Raw genomic sequence first — 6000 nt, forward strand, 5'->3', positions numbered from 1 at the left:
ATGTCACAAAGCGTTTTGAGATTGTTTTGAATGAAATATTGAAGTTTATAATTAAGTGTTTTGGCACACCACGACGAGTGGCAAACTCTTTGTTTTGTTTTGCAAACTCAGCTAGCCTGTGGGGGGTTTGGAGAAGGCAATAGTTGCTTTATCGTGGGGGTGCAGGACAGAGGTGTTAATGTTCCGTCTTTCATATGGAGAGTGTCGGAGCCAGCCTGATGAGCAGGCAAAGGCAAAATTCTTTTAAGGATTAATCTCAAAATCTCCAAAAGTCCATAGCCTATGTACAGTAGGCCCTATATCTTATTAAATTATATAATGTAGTTTTATTGATTGTATTTAAAGGTTTTCCACACACAATTTCAATTTAGCAGATACAGAGCTCTTTAATTCGCGACCCACCTCGTTTTATTGTAAGGTGAATTCAGCAAGGCATGCTGTGTCTTTGAAGGAACAAAAGCTATTTGTTACAGTTTTTTCTTTCGTGATTTGTGTGGATGACACACAGCGACATATACAGTATTATCAGCTGTATGGTGTTTTTTTACGCTGAAATGCTTAATTTCGAGAAAGACCCGCCGCGCGCAGTGAGGGAGACCAAACTTACTAAAAAAATATCCAGCGCGAGAGAGGCAAAGAAAAACGCCTGTTCTTAATTTATGTTGCTTTGAACTTTTTTCGTTTTGTACCGTTTTATTTTTTTAATTTAGCTGCAATTTCTTTGACAATAGAAATTTAAAATGTTGCAAGAATAAGATTCTGTGTTTCTTATTTTGCATCACAAAGGGAATAAACTCTATCGATGCAACCCTGTTTAAATAAATAAACTGTCCCGACACTTTATTCAGACCTTGAAACAAATGTGCGATGGGCTTTCAAACTTAATTAATTTTCTTTTACATTTTCATTGTTTATTTTTTAATTGAAAGTAATACTGTATTGAAAGTATTTTTTCTGATTTGTTCGATCTGTTTTGAAAAATGTCTTCCGTATGGCCGGGTGTCAGTCATCTCAATCTCGTGAATGATTCACACACACAAAAAATAATAATTTAGCAGATTAAAGACGAGCTTCATCATCTTCATTTTCTGGTGCAATCGGCTGACAGTCTTCCTTCATCAGATGTGTCGTCTTTGCAGCGGCTCAACTGGAATGTAGCAAATTTATGTTGTAATGTACAATTGATAATTAAACAAGATGATTGACTTTAATAAACAGATGCATATTTAAGCATCAAGAACGGAAAAACATAAACACCGTCGGCTACACTGAGATTCGATCTCAGATCGTTTGAAGCTCCGAGAGGCTATTGTTAATGCATTGACCACAGAGCTATCGTCTGAACAGCCTAGGTCTACTATTTTCTCTGTTTTAAAAGTTTGTTATATTCTTTTTTATTTGTTTATTTTTTAACATTGGCAATTTACTGTCTCGAAATTATGTGTCGAAAAAAATAAAAAAAAGTGTTTTTACAAGACCTTGTGCTGTTTGTTTATTTATTTATTTATTAATAATAATAATAATAATAATAATAATTATTATTATTATTATTATGCAGATGTTAATTCATCCATTCTGTTGGATAAAAATTGTCCCTAATGTAAAATGGAAATGAATGGTAATTTTATTTTATAAATATAAAATATTTAATATAGGCTATAGGAGAAAAAAACAATATGGTGTAGCAATATTTTAGAACTATCAAATCTCTCTGCATTAATAATAAAAAAGTAGCCCATGTTTGTTCGGGATTTGAACCCGTGTCATCTGAATTATTGAAACGTAAGTTATAGCCTACCACTCGGCCACGAATTTGTTTTGTTTTATTTTGTTTGAAATGTATTTTTACATATTTTGCTTTCGTTAATGTTAACCAATTCTGTTGTAGCATAATAGGCCAATATTTTTTCCCTAAAAGTTTGTTTTATTCTCTGCTTTGTTTGTTTATATTTTTACATATTCAATCAGTCTCATTTTTGTTAAAATAATGAAAAATAATATTTTTTTTTACAAAATCTTGCGCCATGTTTTTTTTTTTTTTTTTTTTTTTAAATAAACAGATAGGAAACTTACCGTTTAAAATGCCGCAGTTGCTGCTGTTTTGCCCTGTCACTTGCGCCCCCCGGTATAGCCTAGTCATTTCGCGAACGACTTTGAAATTCGACTGGTTTATTTTTGCTGCGGCAGTAATAGGCATTGTGGTTGATTATTTATTAAAGAATTCAATTGATAATCATAACAACATGTAAGCCTATTTAATTCTGAATATAACAAAGAATGCTTAAACCGACTAACATCGGTTAGTAACTGCAAGTCCTGAAAATGTTTTAATTTTACGGTAAATTATTTAAATTTATTTCACTGTTATGTTTCAGTTAATAAATCTACAAACACATTAAAATAACACGAAGTAAATGACAAGTAACCTATTGACATAGCCTTTCTAAATTATAGAAAAACTGGGCACACAATGTTAACGTGTGTCTACTTTGTTTAAATTTAATGAATTTGAATTCGTTTAACCACAATATTTATCTTGAATTTATCTGTGACCTCAGATCAGATTACTGCCACGGCAGATTACGTCATAAAGAGAATAAACTGACACTTTTCAAAGTCTGTGATTACAGCGCCACTCAGCGGTAAAAGGCAGCAAATACACATCCCAATTTTGCCGCCTCGGGAACGGCGGCGGTAAAAGTCTCATTCTGGTTGTCCACCATCTGTATATACATAAAGTTTAAACAAATTTGAAAAATAAGTTTTTTAGACCATTCTTACCTACCCCAGCTTTAATGGTGAGAAGGTTTGACTGGATGAGTTGTGGACACTGGGTTACCATTGCAGTACACTGCACGTGAGTGTTTGTCCTTTATCAAAACAGGTTGTTTTATTGTCCGAAATGAGCTGTGAAAAACCTTTTTGTATGTATTAAAACAAATAAATACTTTTTAGAGAAGTTTCCTTAAAGGCCCTCACATTGGCTATGCTGAACGAGATGAGCAGTGGACATTAACGACGGTTGTACTTCCAGTGTCTTCTGAAATAAGGTATCTATTTATTCATGTAATTCTGGAATAGCTAGTATATTTTAACATTGATTGACATTGTAATTTTACTTTGTACGGGCTGTGGTTTCTAGTAGGAACTGATGTTATGTCTAGAGATAATACTTGTATGCTTTGATAAGAATGTGTGTTTGCTTTATTGTTTTTTTTTTTCTTTATAGAATTCGATCCATCCAGTGCAAATGACCACTGTTTTTCCCTACCTTTATTTTTCAGTTTCTTAATAGGATTATGGTATTGTAATCGGTTTATTTTGTTTATTTGTTTGTTTGTTGGCCCAAAAATTAATCCGTTGTATTTTCTTTATGGTTTATTTTGTGAACTCCAAGCTAGGTCATATCCAACAGCTCCCAACAGAGTAACTAGTGGGGGAAGATACTCATTTTAATTTATACACCCGTGTGGTGTGGAAAGTTTGGTGTGTATTTGTACACGCAGTGTGCGGTGTAGAAAGTTTGTAATTTATTTTTGGGGTGTATTGTATTTATTCATTTGTTGTGTATATTTTCTTTTTTTTTGAAGTATTGTTACCCCACATAGTCTCTTCTACTGCCACCCTGTATTACTAAATGTGGCTAGCTTGTGAAAGAAATCGAATGAGACCAGAATCCATGTATTTAATAAAAGCGATGTATTAATTTGTATAGCAGTCTTGCTTTAAGTTTATTCATTTAATTGGATAGCCTAGCGGGAAATCCCTTTATTGACTTGGGGACTCCTACCCAAACAAAATTGGAGTGGCGTAGTCAAAATCAGTAACCAAACACCTCTAGTGCCTCACCACACATGTTGCATTGTTATATTATAATACTATCATATTCTGTGTTGGCGATTAGCTAACTGAGCTGTTAATAGAAAAGCCTGACAATATCACAGCTAAATACCTTTACGTATTGTGTATTCCGCCATGTTAATCACTGACACTCCCCCAACTCGTAAAGATCGGAGCTTAGAGAAAATCCCGAGCTCCCCACTGGTATTTACGACATTGTGGTGGCGTTCAAGTGCGTTCAACTCGTAAATACGATCTATACGAGATGACTTGAACGCACCATTATATTACCTAAGTTTTTGTACGGTTTACTTTTTCTCCTTGAAGTTTAAAATACAGTAAAATACAGTAAAAATAGCAATATTGTGAAATATTATTACAATCTAAGATGTTTTCTATGTGATTTTAGAAAGATGAAAAGCTACATTTTCAGCATCATTACTCTAGTCTTCAGTGTCACATGATCCTTCAGAAATCCTTCTTATATGCAGATTTGCTGCTCAAGAAACATTTCTTATATTAATGTTGAAAACAGCCGTGCTGTTTCATATTTTTGTAGAAACCATAATTTTTAGTAAAAAATGCAAAAAGAAAAGCATTGATTTTGAAATAAAAATATATATTTTGTAACATTACCTTACTGTCACTTTTGACAGTATTTAATGCATGTTTGCTGAATAAAAGGATTTTAAAAAAGCATTTATCTGAATCTTTTCTATTGCTACAAACTAAAATCACACGGATGTGTTTTTTTTATACTGTATTTAGAAATATTTCAGTTTTGGTAACAGGACTGTAAAAGTTGCAAACCTCATATGAGACAAATATAAAACAGCTCATGCATTATTTAGTTTGACCTCCTCAGGCTGACGATCAGCATCTTCTGAAGGTCAGGCACCTTCTTTAACTGACCGTTTGTTAAAAAAAGAGAAAAAAATCACATTATCTTCTTAAGAGTTTCAGGCCGTATTTTGTTTCCTACTTGTGAAAAGCGGAAATATAAAGGACAAAAGAAATAAAAGCAAGCCAGAAAAAACACATTAGACATTCATCCCATTGCTCCCTCTAAATCCAGCCCGGCTTCTGGAAGATGTACCGGAGGCCGATGCCTCTTCCTGGCCCTTCCTGCCACAGCGAAGCCTCATGTCCCAAGGAGGGAAGTGTGTGAAAACACAAAGTCCGAGTCCCCTGACGCGACCGCCACCGAGGCCCAGAGTGTGAGAAGAGGCCTACATTTGATGCCTGACTGCCCAAATCTTCCGCAGAATAGTGGGTTGAATTCCCCGGGGCTGCTGTCTGCAGGGCCGGAGAGCAGGAGATGGAGAGGGGAAGGCACAGTAATTGTACCAAGGTCTGTTGAGATTTTCTTCAGAGCGGCTCTCAGTAAAAGGAAAGCAGTCCCCTGGTAGTGCCTGCAACTTGGGCAGAATAACCAAAAAAAACAGTGTGCACTCACATATGAGTAATATTCAATTTACCACATGAAAGCCCATATGTTCAATACAACACATCGGTCTGCAGCAACCAGTGAGCTGTTCTAGTCCTAAAAAAAGAAAGACAGAGCTAGACCTGTTCCTTTTGATTTCCAACGGCTGCTGGACTGCTAATCAACCACCTAATTCTGCATGACGGAGGTTATAACAATGAGACTCAAGCCCAAGGAGAATTTATCGTGTGAAACAAATAGATCTAGCATTCAAATCGATCTGAAGCTCTTTTCATACACATGAAGCTGCAAAATAGTCATATATGTCATTGCATATAAGTAAGATTCTAATTGCATTCATTGAATGCTTACCTTTTTATTGACTTGTTGTCAAGTGTGGTAAAATAAGGGCAACATAGAAGCTTGTTGTTTTAAAATTGTGAGAAAAAGGAAAAAAAAAAAAAGTATAAAATCGCTAAAATATGAAGATAATTAAAGGGTGTTATAATATTAAAGGGAAGATAATCAAATGTCTTATAATAAAGCTTCCAAAAATGAGTTTTTGCACCAATGCCACAGAACAAACATTTTTGGTTCCCTAAATAACCTTTCAGTGATCAATTCTTAAAATATCATTTTTCGCAGTGTGAAAAACATTTTAATAATCTAAAAAAAGCAACAACAACAAAACATGTTCTACTATCAAAAGAACCATTTTTTTAATAGAAGGATTC

At 34.5% G+C, this 6000-nt stretch overlaps 1 long non-coding RNA gene across 1 annotated transcript; it reads left to right on the forward strand.

Moving 5' to 3' along the window:
• Window positions 1-2792: 2792 nt before the first annotated feature.
• Window positions 2793-3712, forward strand: LOC307172936. The gene is made up of 3 exons (XR_013823782.1): window positions 2793-2857; window positions 2956-3050; window positions 3230-3712. It is a non-coding gene; the product is annotated as an uncharacterized lncRNA (long non-coding RNA).
• Window positions 3713-6000: the final 2288 nt, after the last annotated feature.

Source organism: Squalius cephalus (assembly GCF_949319135.1).
Source record: "Squalius cephalus genome assembly, chromosome: 15".
NCBI classification, from domain to species: domain Eukaryota; kingdom Metazoa; phylum Chordata; class Actinopteri; order Cypriniformes; family Leuciscidae; genus Squalius; species Squalius cephalus.